This window comes from Carassius carassius, chromosome 31 (assembly GCF_963082965.1).
Source record: "Carassius carassius chromosome 31, fCarCar2.1, whole genome shotgun sequence".
Classification (NCBI taxonomy): Eukaryota; Metazoa; Chordata; class Actinopteri; order Cypriniformes; family Cyprinidae; genus Carassius; species Carassius carassius.
Genome location: NC_081785.1, coordinates 29,029,891 through 29,050,525, shown reverse-complemented (window position 1 = coordinate 29,050,525; position 20,635 = coordinate 29,029,891). Strand labels below are relative to the sequence as shown.

The window sequence follows — 20,635 nt, the reverse complement described above, 5'->3', positions numbered from 1 at the left end:
ACTGCAGTCTGCAGATCCTTCTGAAGAATCTCAGTATTAGAAATCAGTGACTGATCAGTGATTATTTTAAATATCTGATAAGTCAACTTCTGACTCAAGCAATGACGTAACTTTCTGTTTGACTGAACAATGGCTAAACCTCAAATAAAAAAGAAAAAAAAAAGCTATACTGGGATAAACTATCATTTTTAAATAAAATTATAAAACTCTACAGATGAACTGAAAGTCAGTATATATTACAAAAGCGTCAAACTTTCATGTTTTTGTTTTATTTTTATGTTAACCTTATATATCTTAAGTATTGCCACTTTTAATATATAGTGAAAGCAGAAGCCTCCACTGTGTTATTATCGTTAAATAAAACTGAAACCATATATATATATATATATATATATATATATATATATATATATATATATATATATATATATATATATATATATATATGTATATATTAGGGGTGTAACGGTACGTGTATTCGTACCGGACCGTTTCGGTGCAGGACTTTCGGTACGGTGCACGTGTGTACCGAATGACGGAATGCAATATTTTGTGCGCAGAACATAAGTACATTTTCGTTTTTCCAAACGAACGTATTAAGTGGCGGAAGTCTCCCCGTTCAGCGCAAATCCCGCCCTGCAGCTGATTCTAAGGCCGGTGACACATTGGATGCGTTGCGTGTCCGTTTTTAATTCGGCTCCCATGTTAACAGGTTAGAGCTTGCAGACTGCCTGCGTGAGACGCGCATCTCGCGGAAAACGCGTGCATGCTAGAAATAGAACCGACGCCTATTTTTCACGCGACAGGCAAGCGTGTTGGAAGCGTTTCCAGGCAAAATAGAATAGGCAAATATGTTTATATGTCATTTTGTACACAAATACATATTAATTCATGACACTTTGATGTTTGAAAGTCTATAGGTTGACATAAATTCAGATATAAATGTAATTTAAAAAATAAATTAATAATTATCAATTTTCAAATATTGCACCTGTCAAACATAGTCTATTTTGTCGTCAATACTGTTGACGGTGTCCTTTATCAGTAGGCTTTATATTTATGCTCAACATGAAGTATAGATATTGTTGTCATGAAGACAAGAGCCTGGTCTGTCGGCGGTCTCCCTCTATGTCACCTACAGCAGCAGCAGCGCGCCAGCGCCGCGTCTGGCACGGTTCTGGTGAAGCAGGCCTACAAGCTGGGATTGGTAATGCTGCACTGTAATCATAGTTATTTATTTATATTTTTCATTATATTTTATTATATGATATTGTTTTGAGACTGAGAGTATTTTATTTAGTGGAGAACTTTGCAGCAGTATTTTATTTCTTATTCTTTTTTTTTATTTGATATATATTTTATTAAAAAGTATTAAAAAAAAAAAGTGTATAGTAATAAACAACCTGCAGTTTAATGTTTGCGTTTCTTTCCCTTACTGTACCGAAAATGAACCGAACCGTGACTTTAAAACCGAGGTACGTACCGATCCGTGATTTTTGTGTACCGTTACACCCCTAATATATATATATATATATATATATATATATATATATATATATATATATATATATTATTTAATCTAATTGACAAGGCAACATTTTTGTTTGTTACATTACTAAGATAACTGAAACATAATAAAAAACAATGTAGACATACTTAAAAATCTGGAAAAACATACAATAATTTTTTGTTTGTTTTTATTAAAACGGAATATAAAAATAAAATCTAATCCAAAATATTAAATATTTAATAATAATATTTAATAATAAAATTTCCACCCCCAGAAAGGAAAAACATTTTTAAAGACAAAAAATAGCGCAACTGAAACCAGAGAAAAAAAAAAAAAAAAAGAAAAACAGCATGGTTAACAAGAACAAGAGCACAAAGCACATTTAATCGGTCTCATCTTCTTAATATTTGCCAATTTTTCCTTTCGGGCTCCTGGGAAAAGGCCTCACAGCGCAGCTGAGCCCTTATCTGTCCCCTCCACATTTAGCAGCGCACCGCAGTTCCCCCAGTACCCGACCCTCAAGCCTGCGCTCACCAAAGCCTGCGGGACACACGGGGTCCGGGGCCCTCATTGTTCAGGAGATCTGGAACATCAAGGGACATGCCTGACTTAAAATACTGAGGGACGAGCACTCGGAACAAGTGATTCATAACCAAATGTATCTGAAAACGGTCTCTTTCAGCGCTAACAATTAACAGTTTAAAAACGGCCCCCCTCAAGACATAAAGTTTCAGCAAATGTGTCTCAAGACACTTAAAATTCACTCTTTGTTCTATCCTGCCGATTTCTCTGCATCATATTGTCTGGATTCTGATTCATTTTCATTTATTTTGCTATTCATGACACCTCTCATGGGAACACTTGTTTCAAAGCGTTCATTTCTGGAGTTATCAGCATTCGTCTGTGGTTCTAGCAGACGGAAATGAGATGATACTCTTAGTAATATGTACAACCATTAATATTTCATATTTTCATGTCATGTTTAAATTGTCCTACAGCCGGGCACACACTGTATGTTTTTTTTGGAAACGATTTGGCTGTCTGAAACAAATTTCACAAATCCTAAAAGATTTCTCCGATACTATACTAAAATCTGTAACTCTGATATCTAGACTCTGGCACTCCTGTTCTCTGCTCATGGAATTCTGGCAAGCAACAATTGTAATGATCTTAGGAATAATATTTTAAAATGATCCAAACATATATGCAACATTTATGTCTCGTATTGTTGGCTTGACCTGTTCCCCTTCAAGGGAAATCCACACTGCGTCCTCTAGTGAACACTATGAGGAGTGCCATTAGTGTGACCAGTGTCTGAAGCAGGTGTGAAAACACTGCAAATCATTGGCATAATGTCATTAGTGGAGCGCCCGGAAGTGTAAGAGGGCACCTGTAATGCATGTCATTAGCTTCTTTTGTCTTCAGGAGCAGTTTTTTGTGTACGTGTAGGAAACAATCTGCAAAACATTTCAGTTTCCATTTGAGGACCTTATGACATGCATGATTGATGCATTTTGTGCATGAGCGAGGAGTGTACGCATTCGGTTATTGGGGGAATTGTCTTGTTCCCTCTCGGGGAACCATGGTTACATGCATGACCCCAGATGTTTCCCTGTGTTCTAATTAGTTCATTCTGTCCACCTGTTGTCTTGTTTGTTACCTCATTAGTTCCTTTGTTTGGTTCACACTTATAAGGCCTAGTCTGCACATACACAGTTTGCTCCTTCATTTAAAAACCAAATCTTGTCTGGTCGGTTCTCATTTATGTTGGCATGTGTTTCATTCCTGTCCCCAGTATTTTTGTTATTAATGTCAATTTCCTACAGTTAATCTTCGTCTTCATGAGCTCATAACAATATAGTGCAATGCAATCCAATGATAATTGGGACAAAAAGATGTGAGATGTTCTGGAGGCTTGTGAAGATCATTCCTCAGCTGAGGAACAGTGAAAGTAAAGCTTCTGGAAACAAACGCTCCTCAAAAGATCCTGAGGATCAGATTTGAGACTCTAAAACATGATTGATGGAGAATCAAGTAAAGCTGAGGTGCTTCAGTCCAGTAAGAGTTCATCTGGAGATATTACTGACCTTATTCTGACCTTTACTTGATCACAATCAGACAAGATTTGACACCAGGAGCTCCAACTGAAGCAGGAAGTTTGTACAATTACACTAAAAGAGCTTTGACTGGATAAAATAACTCTAAAATATTAATCAGAGACAGAAGACATGAGGTGATTGAGTGTGAAACAGGTTTGATAATTAAAAGTTTTGCATAAAAAATTTGATACAGTGAGAGACTTTTTGCAGTTTTTGTCAAAGTTTGCACATAGGAAAGAGTTTAAAACACGAATTGCACAGGGTTAGAAACATTTAGCTGGAACCAAAGATCCATTGTTTTGAAATCCACGACTCCGCTCATTAATTCACAATTAATTGTGTTTAAAAACATAATTGACTTCCACACACACATGCAGGGAAAAAGGCTATCGATAATGAAAGCTGGAGCAAATTCCAAGATTGACATCAAAGCAGGGGAAATACTACTCGCGCCAGAACAAAAACAGGAGCGCTGTGCAGCACTAGAGAGCGTAACGGCTGGAATAATGGATGAAGTCCAAGGGAGCTATCTTCCACGGGCAGGAAGTCACTGGGGATGCCAGCACAGCCCGGCAGAAATGAAACGCCTATCTGCTGTGAGAGTGACTGCTCATTCCTGTTTGATTTGGCTCTCCTATCATCTCTTAAGAAGATGTCAGCCATGCTCCATCTATTGCTCCCGGCCTTTATCAAGCGCAAGACGCTCGGCGGCTGCATTTCAATGCCTTTCAGAGAGCAACACTAAAGAATAAGTGCTCTGTGATAAAAAGGTAGTTGTTAAATAGATCTGTCTATTTGTATGGTAATAATGATCGCTTTAAGAGCCGCCGTGCTGCAACTCGTAGAACAAGGAAGCGGATTTGTATGCAGGTATTGTGTGGCCACCTGACTTTTACAATGACCTTGTAAAACTTTCATATGTAAAGAATGAAGCTGCTATTTTCTTCTTCTTTGTGTAAATCGCAGCCAGACAAACACTAGCAATAAGTTTCATCACCCTTGACTGAATTTGTTTCTTGTGATCCCAATGAAAGCCGTTTTTTTTTTTTTTTTACTTTTCAACTAATGTTTTAGTTAATAAAGTGAAAAGGGGGAAAACTTTTTGGCGGAATTGATCTACTACGCTGCTGCTGCTCAATTGCTGCTGATGATGGTTATTGTCGTATTTGTAGATTATTGCTGCTGCTGCTACAAGCAAGAACAGAAACTTGCTTTTGCCAATACTTAAGCCGATATGGTGCTGTAAGTATTTAAGACATACTTCTGCTGCACAAATGGCAAGTAAAATAACCCATAGCATGTCTGTACGGGTGGAGCTGGGGAAGGTGAAGGTGGAGAGCACACTTGATTGGCTCTAGAAGGAACTAAGGGAATTTAAACACTGGGACTAACAATATAATTAATTAAAACAGGTGAACAGAATGACATAATTAAGACAACTGTGGAAAACTGGATGAAGATGAAATCCATCCTCCACTCCCTTACTGTATCAGATTTACATACATGTCATTCAGTCCTGAGATGCTTTATTGATTTTCATCCATATTTTGGCCAAATTTTAAAGCTTCTCTTCACCTGTTGACTCAAATACAGACAGGCTTTATGACACTCATGTGATTCTGAAAGTTGATTGGCTTCAATGACTACATCAGAAAATTATTGGTTAAATTTGGAAGAAGATGAATATAATTTTAGTTGCATGTAGGCCACATTTTGGACAGAAGTAATCAACATTCCTTCATTTTAATATTCATTCTGATTAGTAATTAAGTTTAGTAATGTATATAACGCAGAAAGCCCATTTGACTGCTCCAGACACGTCAACAAATCCACCATCTTGAAAAGGAGGCATTCAGACGCTGCTCATCAGTCGCATTCGTGTTTGAAAATCTCTCTCAACTCTGTGCAGAATCGCTTTAAATTCCAGATCAAATAAGATAACATTTCACAGATGAGAATGTGTTGTTTGTGAAACATAGAGTAAATATTATACTAAATTATGTGTAAATTTAAATTACACAAGTCATTTGTTTATTGACAACATTCAAATAATTCTTTATCTTTATTGAAAACACATGCTTTGAATATATTGCTGTTTGTTTAAAAAAAACTATACATATATAAATATTTATCCACCTTTTTCTTCAACATGGAAGTAATGCTATGGGTGGGACTTCTGGTTCATTAGGTAATATAAGGCTATAGGTAAATAACGAGGAGAATAACAACGTGCAGTAAAGGGTAAAACGGTTTGCACTACAAACCAGTGTGCCCTTAATTATGATAAAACATTCAAATAATATGATATACACACCAACATTCAATGTCAAGCAGCAAAGCAAAGTTTTGTTCAGCTAAAAATAGCTGGGCGGAGTGAACGCAGACAAGACCGGAAGCCAGACCCATAGAATTTACAAATGCCCGCCGATTTTTACAACAAAAAAAGGTGGATAGATTTCTGCAAAAATTTAAACATGCAAAAATAACCCTATACTACAGGTTCAGATTGTGTGTGAGCCTGAGAATAATGGTGTGAATCTGGATTCATTAATTTAGCATTACACATGTGCCATACGGTCTCATTTAAACACTGAAACTACCAACACAGGCTCAGTGGAAAAACATACCTCTACCTACATCTGACAACAAACAAAGATTACTGTCACTGCAGTTTACAGGTGAAATAAACACTAGAAGCAGTTAAACGCCAACAAGCTTTAATCCTTTTCACACAAATCAAGATTATGGGGAAGAATATTAATTAATAAAGGCTACTTTTTGCATGCACCCTTGCACACGACTATGTTATGATCTCAACCCACGTTTATCATAGTGCATGATCTGTAAACTCATACATTTTGACATTTTCAGTGTATCACATAACCAGCTCCATATGTGTGGATTTTCCGGCATTGTAAACTTGCTCAGTAGTGCACCCGGTACAGCAGTGCACTTGTGATGTGAAGTTCTGTCAAACAAAAGTCACAATAAAAGAGCTCCAAAACTTGTAGAAGCAAGATAAAATGAAATAATTGCTTAAGCATAAGAGTTTTATCTCATGTTTGCCTATGTTGCCACTATTGATTTAAGGTCGAGTTTAGTGTAAGTGCTACGTTATTTTCAAACGCAATGCAGCATCTACTTTTTCTCATTAAATGTGTCATTTCTGATCTGCCAGGATCTTCACCATAACCACCATAATAAAAACATTGCCAGATCCATGTTTATCAGTTTAAGATAAAACTCAACACGCTTTTAGCACCACTCACTGGACATTTTACTTTGAAAATGCAAGATTTGATGTAATATCATTTTGCATAAAAGTTGCCACAGACATGTTTTTCCAGTGAGTTGTAAAACACTGCTTTCTCCACCCACTGTAACTGATGCTCTCATATTATTTAAAAGCACAGATGAACAGCGTGGAATCCCAACCATCTGCACCAGCACAACTGCATCGCATCTCCTCCACTCTCACCGCCTACGTGGCTCGCCGCTTTCCATTTATCTGCCCGTATGACTATAAAAATCCGTCAGGGCCGAGCGGAGATTGAGGCTTTCTCGCTCCTGTGGGCTCTGGGCCTGTAATGCAGAAGTCTGTTTTTATTATTCTTGCTAAAGGAACACTATTTCATCAAGCGTCCGATTCCAGCAGCAGAGCGGAGAGGAGATAGAGTCGGCTCTCAAGCTATATTTCTTCCAATCAAACATCCCGTGGCGGGGGAAAAAATGAGTGGGCGACATCAAAGCCCAGAATAATGCTGCCACCTTTTATGTTAAAGGAAAGGACTGATGGACAAATACAGGAAGGTACGACAAGTTTAATGACGTGTGTTGAGGGGGCCCGAGATTGGAAAAGTGACAGAGAGAAGCGGCCTCCTTGGCGGAATATAAATTGTGGGGGGCCCGCTGTAAAAAGGCTTTTATCTGGAGTGAATATGGTACGTAATGCTCAGGTCAGGGTTAAGTCATTTTCTCCGGCGAGTTAAGCGAATAATGAAAGCGAGTCAGCGAGGAGAAGGAGCAGTGCCTACAATAGTTTGTCTTCATTTATTATGCCAAATCTCATGATTTTGGCGTGGCGGCACAAGGTGCTGCGACTCGCGCCGGTGGACGACGTATCGCTTAATTTACACAGGGTAATGAAAGCGGGGAACGGGAGGACAAAACAATTTACCTGCTGACATGCGAAGCAGTGATTTGCGAACATGGGGGTTAGCGGCGGAGCGGGCAGAGGGCCAGGAGGAGGAAGAGGAAGACGGGCCGAGGCGATAAAGATAGGGAGTAAAGAGATGAGGGGGGAGCGTCCTGTGTGTGTGATCACAGCTCTGATGAGGTCCCCCGCTCACACACGCTAAGCGAGCTCTACACAAACAGACTGGTAGGAATAGCGAATTTGGAGGCTTTTAAGCATCCTGACAGTCGATGCAGTGGTGCAGGAATTTTAATGTTCATTTGTTTTTTTTAATACATGTAATTTAGTATTAATGTTAAAAACACTTTGTCAAGATTTTAGCCCTTGTGTTGTGCTGAAAACTTTTTTTCCTAATTTGGTGGTGTTGGCAAATTTTTTGTCTAGCCTACAAAAAAAAAAAAAAAAAAAAAAAAAACTAATGTAAATCTCTCATTATGTTAATTTATCACCAAATCTTTGATTCAATCTTTTTATTTACTTGTTTTCTTTGTTAGCATAGGTTTTGTATTTCTTTTTGGAAGCGACTGATCATTTGCCTCATTGATCTGAGCTCATGCACCTCAGTTTTTGTGTGAAAAAAAAGCATTAGCTCTGAGTAATTTTGGAATTATTTACTCAAAATCTAAGCATCATAATCTCTGATCAATGAGGCCTATGATCAATTGAATAATAATAATAATAATAATAATAATAATAATAATAATAATAATAATAAAGTTAATAAAAATAGGCCCATGAATCCACTATTTGGCAATAACAAGACATTTAGAACCAATTTTTTGTAGGCTGGTTATTTTTGACAAGGAACTCCACAATTGTAACATGTCAGTAAGTTTGAGTCCAATCCAATAACATAAACTAGCATTTTTAGGAAAATGAAAATCGACTCAACATATGGGTAAAATGAATAATTAAATATTATTAATTTATTCATTGTAAATATTTCAAAATGCTAAAATCTTAACTGCAGCTTTTTTAGCACACGTCATCAGATGTTGTAGACACAAATGATGCTGAGAATATTAGGAAATATGAGGTAAAATATTTTATTTATTTATGTTTTAATACTAATCTTTATAAAGTAACACAAGACAGCATCTCTTCAGGCCTACTTGAGCTGCATCATGTGAATGTAAGGGAGGAAGGAAGGGCGAAGTAAAAAATCACATGACAGAAAGCAGTGCCTCCATACTACTGTGACTGGCCGATTACCCAGTCAGTGTGATAGAGCCCATCTGTTAGGTTTGAACCTGATTCGCACATCATATGTATATATATATGGTCATATAATTAGAATATCATCAAAAAGTTGGTTTATTTCACTAATTCCATTCAAAAAGTTAAACTTGTACACACAGAAAAATGATGGGTTAAAAATAACCCAACTTGGGTTGTTTTATACCCAACCGCTGGATCAATATTGCCCCAGACCAACAGTAGTTAATTTGACCCAGCAAGATGGGTTGATCATTTTTAACCCAACGGATGAGTTAAATATTCTACCCAAACGCTGGGTAAAATTAAATACAATTGTAGGCTGATTTAACTACATTTTTTGTTAAATAGTGTACCCAAATGCTTGGTCAAATTAATTACAATTCTGGGTTGATTCAACTACATAATAAACTAGATATAATTAACCCATAAGCCAGATTAAGTCTAACACATTACAGTACAATAAGAAAATAAACTGCAATAGACTACCTGTCATGGAACGGTCTGCTACGCCCTCCTCTGGCGGCATCAGACCCCTCTCTCCTGAATATTAGGACTGCATTTCCCAGTGTCCCTCTCCGCAATCATCCCCATCTAACCCTGCTTAGTTATCTTGATTACCTTTAGTATTATCACCTGCACCTTGTCTTCTCCCCTTTATATGGACTGCTCTCCCCTTTGTTATTTTGTGAAGTTTTGATTTACCCCTGGTCTGTACTGCTATTCTCCGTATTATCTCTGGACTCTGAAACCTGATTGATTATACTATCGGAGTTCTCTACGAACGTCTGCTTGAGTTCCCTTTTTTAATGCCAGCCTGAGTTTATGTCTGCTGTTCTCTGTTTAATTACCTGTATTAATAAACTGCTGCAGATGGATCTAACTGACTCCGCCGTTTCATCACAGAAAACTTCACCAACTCAAGATCCAGCAGAGTTTCATCACCTCGCCAATGAGGTTTCATCCCAGGCTGCGGTGCTCGCTTCACATCAGCGGCAGCTGGTTAAACTAACTTTGCTCAAGGAGGAACTTGTCAGGCCTGTTCAGGCACTAACCCCGCAGATTGCAGCTGCTAGTCAGGCCCCAGCCCCCACTGTACCTGTTCCTCCGCTGCCAGTCGTGAGTACGATCTCAAATAATCCAAGATTATCCCTACCCAAAAAATATGACGGTTCACCCTCCACTTGCAAGGGATTTTTGTTGCTGTGCGAGCTCTAAGCCAGGCGGCTCCAGAACATCGCACCGATGAGGGTCGCATCTTTCTCATTTGCACCCTGCTTACGGGAAAAGCGCTGGAGTGGGCAACGGCACTGTGGTCAGGAGGTCAGCTCACGTCTATTACTTACAGTATGATGCTTTTGTCACCCTATTCAGGGAAGTGTTTGAGCACCCAGCTGGAGGAAAGGATCCAGGGGAACTGTTGCTCGCCCTGCGTCAAGGGAATTCCACTGCAGCGGATTACACTCTCTCCTTCCGTACGCTCGCCGCTCAGACCGGCTGGGTGGAAGATTCTCTCAAACTATTGTATTGGAAGGGTTTGAATGCGGAGCTGCAGGGAGAACTTGCTTGTCATGATGACAGAAAGACCCTCAGTCAGATCATGGAACTTACCATCCGGCTCGATCATCTCATCCGGGCTCGCCGCACTCCAGTCAGGACCAGAGATTCAACCCGGTATGCACCTCAGAGCCCGAGCCCATGCAGATCGGATACACCCATCTCTCCATGGCGGAACATGAGAGGAGAAGGCGCAATCATTTATGCATATACCGTGGTCAGGCTGGTCATTTCAGGGCTTCCTGCCTGGTGAAATCCACTTCTCGTAACCCCGTTGCGGTGAGTTCACGTTCACTCTCTTCTAAATCTCTCACTGTGTGTATTTCGTTAATTATTAATGGGCAGGTGGTAAAATCGAGGGCTTTTATAGACTCGGGAGCTGCTGGAAATTTTATTGACTCAACCTTTGAAAAAACTCATCAAATTTCTCTCCGTTCCTGTGAACCCTCTGTGACAGTGACAGCATTGGAAGGTCGCCCCCTGGGGACAGGGGAGCGTCAGTACATCACACCACCTCTCACCCTCAGCATCGGCTCACAACATAGGGAGACCATCCAGTTTTACACTATTCATTCATCACTTCATCCTATGATTCTGGGGTTTCCTTGGCTGGAGAGACACAACCCGCAAATTTCCTGGTTGGAGAGGAAGATTATCCAGTGGTCTTCGTCTTGTCTGAATAAATGCATACCCGCTGTCCAGGGTCCTGAATTGAGTGCCAGCCCCTCCGTGGACGTTTATCTACAGGAAATCCCCGCTGTTTACCATGACCTTGCCCAAGCATTCAGTGAGCATGAAGCTTCACATTTACCTCCACATCGTGCTGTCGACTGTGCTATTGAGCTCCTGGCAGGAACCATGCCACCACGCGGTCATTTATACCCCCTATCTCAGCCAGAGACCGAGGCCATGAATTCGTATATAGAAGAACAGCTTGCTAAAGGCTTCATTACCCCTTCAACATCTCCTGCTTCTGCCAGTTTTTTTTTTGTCAAAAAGAAGGATGGGGGTCTCCGACCGTGCATAGACTATCGGGATCTCAATGAGATAACCGTCAAATAACGCTATCCGCTGCCTCTGGTCCCAGCTGCCCTTGAAATGCTCTGCACGGCCCGATATTTCACCAAGCTTGACCTACGAAATACTTTCAACCTTATTCGTATTCGGGAGGGTGATGAGTGGAAGACGGCGTTTTCTACAACCTCCGGCCATTATCAATATCGAGTCATGCTGTTCGGCCTTTCCAACAGTCCTTCAGTTTTTCAAGCGTTTGTCAACGAGATCTTCAGAGACCTGCTCAATCGGAGTGTAAAAGGAGGAGGAAGACGTTTCTGCTGGTCTTTGGAATGCACTAAGGCGTTTGAAAGTTTAAAGAAGAGATTCACCACATCACCCATTCTCCATCACCCAGATCCCGAGAGAGAGTTTATTGTGGAAGTGGATGCTTCTAACACAGCGTGGGTGCCATCCTGTCACAACGTCATGGTAATCCAGCTAAAATGTATCCCTGCGCCTTTAATTCTCATAAACTCAATGCAGCAGAGCGCAACTAAGATGTGGGCGATCGAGAGCTTCTGGCGATGAAGGCCGCCTTTGAAGAGTGGAGGCATTGGCTGGAGGGGGCATGTCATCCTTTCACTGTGCTTACGGACCACAGAAATCTGGAGTATCTCAAATCTCTTTGTTCCTCCCGAGCTCCGCGACCGTGTCCTCCAATGGGTTCATTGCACTCCCAGCGCGGGGCATCCAGGTATCACGGCCACCACTCAGCTAGTCTCCAATCGCTTCTGGTGGACTTCCCTTCGAGCTCAATAAATGCATACCCGCTGTCCAGGGTCCTGGATTGAATGCCAGCCCCTCCATGGACGTTAATCTACAGGAAATCCCCGCTGTTTACCATGACCTTGCCCAAGCATTCAGCGAGCGTGAAGCTTCACATTTACCTCCACATCGTGCTGTCGATGTGCTATTGAGCTCCTGCCAGGAACCATGCCGCCACGCGGTCGTGTATACCCCTATCTCAGCCAGAGAGCGAGGCCATGAATTCGTATATAGAAGAACAGCTTGCTAAAGGCTTCATAACCCCTTCAACATCTCCTGCTTCTGCCAGTTTTTTTTTTTTGTCAAAAAGTAGAATGGGGGTCTCCGACCGTGCATAGATTATCAGGGTCTCAATGAGATAACCGTCAAATGCTGCTATCCACTGCCTCTGGTCCTAGCTGCCCTTGAAATGATCCGCACGGCCCGATATTTCACCAAGCTTGAACTATGAAATGCTTACAACCTTATTCGTATTCGGGAGGGTGATGAGTGGAAGACACCGTTTTCTACAACCTCCGGTCATTATCAATATCGGGTCATGCCGTTCGGCCTTTCAAACAGTCCTTCAGTTTTTCAAGCGTTTGTCAACAAGATCTTCAGGTACCTGCTCAATCGGAGTGTAATTGTATACATTGACGACATCCTGATTTATTCAGACAACCTTGAAACGCACGTTCAGGATGTGCGAGCTGTTCTCAAGCGCTTTATCGAGCACCAGTTGTATGCGAAGATACAGAAATGCGAGTTTCATCAGACTCGGATCTCGTTCTTGGGTTACATCATCAGCGCAGACGGAGTGGTGATGGATGACAACAACGTACAAGCGGTGTTCAACTGGCCTCAACCCACGTCAGTGAAAGAGCTACAGTGCTTCTTGGGCTTCGCCAATTTTTACCGCTGATTTATTCGAAATTTCAGCATGATTGTGGCTCCTCTCACTTCTTTACTCCAAGGAGGAGGAAGACGTTTTCACTGGTCTTCGGAATGCACTACGGCGTTTGAAAGTTTAAAGAAGAGATTCACCACATCACCCATTCTCCATCACCCAGATCCCGAGAGAGAGTTTATTGTGGAAGTGGATGCTTCTAACACAGACGTGGGTGCCATCCTGTCACAACGTCATGGTAATCCAGCTAAAATGTATCCCTGCTCCTTTATTTCTCGTAAACTCAATGCAGCAGAGCGCAACTACGATCTGGGCGATCGAGAGCTTCTGGTCCTAATCAGCCTGTGGCACTGCTGAGGTGTTCTAGGATGCTTTGATAGTGACCAACGAGTTGTAAGCTTGTAGAACAGCTAATACTGTCAGGCTATATTTGATGCCTGTCCCCAAAAGTATAGTAGAACAAACCTGGATATGCATGTGTGCGTGCAGTCTTGAGCTCAGATATGTTGATAAAATGAATAAAGTTTCCCCTTTAGATGTGCTTGAGGACTTACAGGCTTATGGTTGATGAAGGCCAAGCTGCATTCCTGTATGGTGAGGCGAACTACTTTCACACTTTGGCCACAGCCAACTTTGTAAATTGTAGGTAGAAGCAAGGCTGGCAACTGCCTCAGGGCGAGTTCCCCAACACCATCTGTAGGAAGACATAGGTGTCAATACGATGTGAAATAGCATACCTGTGATTTCACAATACCTGCAATTTCATTGCATATAATTGCATAAAAAGCCTGCATAATCCATTGCATTCCCTGCATTTACAAGATCTGATGACAAGAATATATTACCTGGTGTTAATCCATCCAGGGGCAATGTCAGCTTCCCCTCCTGTCTTGCCAGGTACAGGATCTTGTCAGCATAAATGGGTAGCCAAGTTTCAAACAACTTTGATGCAGCATCCCCATGTAGGACAAGAAAGTCCCGTGCAATCTATAAAACGTTTTTAAAAACAATTTAATGTGGCACACTAATAAAACATTATAAACAATGTTTCCTCATATGTAAGATCATATTTCCCTATACCTACCATGCCTTTGGTCATTAAGTGATGGAACTCTTCGAGTATCTGATCGATGGTCCAATTGTTGTCCCTAATCCACTTGGCCCTTTGTAGGTCTCTATCTGGCTGATAATTGTTTTTAAACCATTCATTAAACTCTGACGCATGTTCATCTGATATGCATGTTCATTCTGTAAAAAAAAAAAAAGAAAAAAAGTTGTCAGAAACTGAAATATGGATGTTTTGCTTCAAATAATTTTTCAAATTTAAGGCCTCAAATTCCCAATTATTTATTTAAAACTTTTTAAAGGACCTGCGGGAAAATAATTTTCACATGTACTAACCCTAGTGTGTATTCTTTGGTGAGGATTCACCAGAAACAGGAGATCTACACTGGAAATCAAGCAAAAACAGAAGGGGGCCTGGTAGAGCCCTCGGCTGACTCCAGTAAACCAAGTAAAGTTTAAATTAAAAAATCGAAGTGGATTGCAACCTTAAAAATCAAACTGAATCAGTTTGAGGATCATGAAAACCCAAATAAATCTCAATGACATAAAAAAACCCACTCACATTGCCACTGCTTGAGGAGTCTTTCAAACAGGTTAATGACTGAACCAAAACCGATGCCAGTGCCTTTTTTATATCTGATGTAGGACTGTAAATCAGAAAAACATGCACAGGTAAAAATCTATATTAGAAAACTAGATTTAAATGGGTTGTTTGGATTGTAGGACATAAAGATGTATGAAATAGTTAATATAGGCAATGTGAAGGGATACATTTATAACCAGAGTCTCATTTTAATTTCAAGTTTTAATTTGGTTATTATCCATAACAAGTACTTCCAGTGAGTTGGCTAGAACAAATAAATGTAAAAAACCTTATTCCACAAACTCATTGCAGTTGTATTGTTTTTTTTTCTTCTATAAAAGCGCTGTGTCCGTTCAACAATTTTCTGTATTTGCTGTGCAACTTTTTATCAATGTGCATGTTCATGCAAAAGCTTGCATAAGGACATGTTGTGCTGCGGTCACTTGCAGGCTGTGAACAACAGAGGTGCATTGATAAGTTGCATAGCAAATACAGAAAAATGTACCCAGTGGTAGCATTTTTAAAAAGAACAAGTCAACAATATAAATGCAATGAATTTTTTTTCTTAATCAATTCAAGACACAGGACTTGGGTTATTAATTAACACCTTTGCATTGGCCAAGCATTTCATACATCTTTCTTTATGTCCTATAATTCAATACCACTTTAAAGTACTGCTGAAAAATTATATTTCATAAGAATATGTCTGAAAAGGGCTTGAGTAGCATACAGACTTGATATGCGGTGGATGGGAAAACAACATCTAACATTCTTACATCTAAATCTTTCGACAAGGTCTGTAAGCTGCCAGTCTGTCAAAGTGATAATGACAAAGTTGTCCATTGATCTGAAACAAACACAAAAAGAGCTTAAGCAAAAATACAATTGCTATGTATTAACTATTTGTCACCATGCAAAAGCAATGCAGACTACAGCAGCAGAAATGTAAAACAATGTGAAAATACCAGCCATTTTATTTAGCATCACAAAATATAGAGAAAACAATCCTCCCTCTCTCTATACAATTCATGACAAATTGCATACATGTAACTTGTCTATATTTTTACTGCACAAAAATATTTGTGGCTACTCACAGCATAGCCTTCAGTGCACATAAATATTATATATTTCTTGATGTTACAGACCCCAAGTAGTAACCCCAGAAGGCCAAGTAACGTTAAACAGATAAGACAGTTCTGCAAAATAAGTGCATCCGATCTTTATACGCATATATAACTTAATAAACCAAACACAAATTTGAAGTAAACTCATAATGACCGCTATAACTTTGAACTATCAATTTAAATTGAATTATTGTTTCACAATCACCTTGTGTTACAGCATTCAAAAAATGGCGGGCAGTCTGCATATCAACCATATACTGTATAAGTCCTCAACATATTAACAACCCGAACGTCAATACCCGAAATATCAGCGGTATGAATATAAACATTTGCATTACAGATCTCATGTGCATATTATCAAGTTGTTGTAACAATAATACCTGCAAAATAACAGGAACATTTGATGAGGAAAAATCTGTGTAGCGTCGCATCAAATGCTCAGCAGATGTAAGGGTGCAGGCGCGCACACAGCTCCTATATCAGAGTCCTCCTTTCAGTTTTGAGTTTCCAAAGACTCCTGGTTTCTCACCACTGCAGACTATTCTTAGACTAACCCTGAACTGAAGTCCAGCATCTCTACAATTCACATGAATAAAAATAAACTTAACTCATTCACAAAATCAGATTATCTCCCTGTTTTTACATATTTTAATCAGTCAAACACTGTGTCATGCCTTCAAGTCACATTAAAAGCTTAAGGAAAAACAGGCACACTCGTTTATAGCCAGTTAAAATAATATAACCTTAGCTAGCAAAGCAACTAACTGACAGCCTGCTAGCTAGTAAACTAGTTAACTGGCGAATCACCTGGCTAGGTTGAAACTAGCTGGCAAAATAGCCTGGCGAATTCAATGAACATGACTATATGCTCATGGGCATTATGAACTTGTTTGAATGTGTCATGGACCTACCCATTGTCGGAATCATACTTTAAATTTAATACTGTCACATGCAATTGATGTTAATGGTGTTGAAATTCTGCAGCAGAGTGATGATATTTTAGATCATTATCTAGTCTTGTGTATACTCCATATAGCTAAAACTGTAAATTAAACTCTTTGTTACAAATTTGGTAGAACCATCACAATCACTTCTACCACAAAAGACTGCTTTGTAAATAACCTTCCTGACTTGTCTCAATTCCTCAGCTTAACCAATAGCTCAGAAAAACTTGCTGGTGTAACAGAAACTATTAAATCTCTCTTTCCAAGTACTTTAAATATGGTAGATACAAAACTAGAGGTATTTCGTATTGCATGGTGGGAAAGAACTTCTACTTATATAAAAGCTCAAAAAATTGCTAGATCTATTTACTCTTCACCTCTTTTAGAAGAAAACAAACACAATCCCAGGTATTTGTTCAATACGATGGCTAAATCAACTAAAATAAAGCATCAGCAGATATGGAGATACTGTCATGAAAAAATGACTCTTTGTTATTGTACTCTTGCATCATTTTTTCAAACTATTTTCCTATTTGACACTGTTAAGCTGCTTTGACACAATCAATATTGTATAAACTGCTATACAAATAAAGGTAATTTGACTTCACATGCACTTGAACAGACTTTGATGTGATTTTGTTTCAATGAAAAGTATTTACAGTATCAGTGTACAAATAAAAAAAAAAATCAATAGTTGAATGGAATGTTACTTTAATTGCCTTTAACCTAGTATACAATGTAAACATCAAATGGACTCTTAATTTACATTGGACTAAAAACCTCAAACCATGAGATGGCACTTCACCCAAACCAGGTTCGATTTGTTTGTTTTTGTCAAGTCTAAACCTACTCTAAAAATCAGAGTTTGTTGAATTAGCTTTGTCAGGCCACTGGTTCCCCACCACACACACACACACACATACTTTAAATAGACATAACAATATTGTCTATCCCTAACCTAACCGACCCTACTTCTCATGTTTTGTCAAAAATTTGGTATGTAAGATAAACTGCAGTCTTAACAACCTGGAGCTGAACACGCTCAAAACAGTGGAGATGATCGTGGACTTTAGGAGAACCCCCCTGCACTCCCCCCACTCACCATCATGAACAGCACTGTGACTGCAGTGGAGTCATTCAGATTCCTGTGAATCACCATCTCTCAGGACCTGAAATGGGACAATCACATTGACTCCATTGATAAAAGGCCCAACAAAGGTTGTACTTCCTTCTCCACCCGAGGAAGTTTAACCTGCCACAGGAGCTGCTGAAACAGTTCTACTCAGCCATCATTAAGTCTGTCCTGTGTACTTCAATAACTGTCTGGTTTGGTTCAGCTACAAAATCAGACATCAGAAGACTACAGAGAACTGTTCGGACTGCCGAACACTGCTCCCCTGCCCACCCTTCAAGAACTGTATACATCCAGAGTGAGGAAAAGGGCTCAGAAAATCACTCTGGATCCCTCACATCCAAGTTACCCCATCTTTGAACTTTTGCCATCTGGCCGGTGCTACAGAGCCGCAAATACCAGAACAGTCAGGCACAAGAACAGTTTCTTCCCCCAGGCAATCTACCTCATGAACAGTTAAATGTTCCCCACTTATGCTTATGCAATAAAAATGTGCAATATCCTTATATTTATTTGTTACCCCTCCATCCTAGTACATCCCTGCATCTTACTCAATCCTATACCATTATCATTTATAGCACAATTGTTTATACACTTATTTATTTGCCTAATTTTTTTATTTGTTTTTTGTCTGTGTGTACTGGAAGCCTATGTCACTAAAACAAATTCCTTGTATGTGCGAGCATACTTGGCAATAAAGCTCTTTCTTTTCTTTCTTTCTGGTACAGAGAGAGAGAGAGAGAGAAAGAGAGAGAAAGAGAGAGAGAAAGAGAGAGAAAGAGAGAGAGACCAATCAAGATTTAATGGACATCAGAGCTGAAGGATCCAGATCAGCAATCAAAGAAAGAAGCCGAGGCTCTGAGGCTCTCTAAGAGTCATCTATGAGAGACATCCATAATTACCATCAACAGCACACAACAGGTATTTTTATCCCGGAGCAGCTCTAGTTCCTCACAGTTCTATTCCTGATCAAGACCAGAGTACAAATCTGAAATTACTGTGTTGATGTTTAAAAGGACAACCGACAATTACTGAAGCCAGCCCACATGAACTCCAGCAATTACACGTGTGTTTACAAACTAATGGATTAACTGACCGTTACCAGTGTTCACTCCTACCAACTATCAGTATCAGCTATAACAAAAACATCACTCTCGTCACTCTATTGACTATTCTTCTGTGGATGTTAGACGTTAGTCTGAATGCTCTGTTTATCACATATGAAGACTTCAGGTCAGATTTACTAAATCTTTACTAAATTATACCAGCACAAACCCTCTTTTTTATATTAAAAAGTAAAAGTGAAAGTATAAACTCCATTCATTTTCTCCCTAGGGAAACTGATTTTCAGTGATAATTTACATAACTTAAAAAAAATTACTCATGATGCAGTACAGAAGATTTCACCAATCAGAGAGTCAAATCTTGACAAAAGAGTTCAGCTCCACCCACTCACATGAAGCAACGAATAAGTCAAAAATGCTGTCAAAATGCTTTGATGTTTGTGTAACACTTTAGATTAGGGAACACATATTCACTATTAACTTTCTCTCAGTAAACTCCTCCTTTGCTTCCCACTGATAGTGAGCAAGGTAGTTGTTGTAGTAGTTATGTTTCTGTATGAGGTATAGTTAATGGATCTAAAATATGGTCATGCAGAATAATGCATTAATATGTGCTTTATAAATACTGATAAACAGCCAATATGCTAGCAATATTCATGCTAATATGCAACTAGCTAGTGTTAGTGAATTGATATAATCAGCAAGTCTAAACACAACTCAAATTTTATAGTTCTCTATTGTTTTTTGTTTTTGTTTTTTTCAGTTGATTAATATTGTAGCTCTTTCCCTCACTAAAGCCGTTCTCTTCACAGACTTGCATTTTCAAATACATTTTTGCTTCAAATTAAAGTTTGTAATGTTGTGATTTTCCTCATTGCTGGTTTATTCGATTTATGGCTAATAACACTTTAATTAAGAATTTTTTTAAAATCCCAAATGGGAAAAATACTTCAAGATTAAATGTCACTGAAATAGTGGGCGCACTAATGCATTCTGTATAACAATGAATGCCTTTCGGAGCCTGGCTGTGTTCATCCACATTCAGTTTGATTATATGAAAAAAAGCCAGTAAGAGTCATTTTCATTTTGGGGTGAACTATTCTTTCTGCTGCATCGCTCGGTCTGGAAGTTTTGCTCATGTGATGACCACAGTTCTCTTGAAGTGATTGGAAGACAATCAAAGTGCTTTCACACATCTGCCAGATTACCCAGAAGCCTCAGCGAGAGCTCCTCTGCCTCCACGGACACTGGGGAGAGACTTCAAAAAGTCCTTGTAATTTTCCAATCACTTGTATTTAGGGCACATCTCAGTGTCTCTGTGGCCGTTAGATCAGATGCGTTCACTCTTTACAGAGCTGGAGGGTCTGCTTGTTTGTAGACATCAATACAATCAGAAGCAAACAAGGTCTTTTTTTTTCTGTTATACTCATAGCCAGTGCC

At 39.4% G+C, this 20,635-nt stretch overlaps 1 long non-coding RNA gene across 1 annotated transcript in view; it reads right to left on the bottom strand.

Annotated features, from left to right (window-relative positions):
* The window catches only part of LOC132112147 (uncharacterized), a 34,741-nt gene extending 20,476 nt beyond the window's left edge, over positions 1-14,265 (bottom strand). The window contains exons 1-2 of the long non-coding RNA XR_009424903.1: positions 14,129-14,265; positions 13,838-13,977 (exon numbers count right to left, since the gene is read on the bottom strand). This is a non-coding gene — a long non-coding RNA (uncharacterized LOC132112147). The remainder of the gene's footprint in view (positions 1-13,837; positions 13,978-14,128) is intronic.
* Between the last annotated feature and the right edge of the window lie 6,370 nt (positions 14,266-20,635).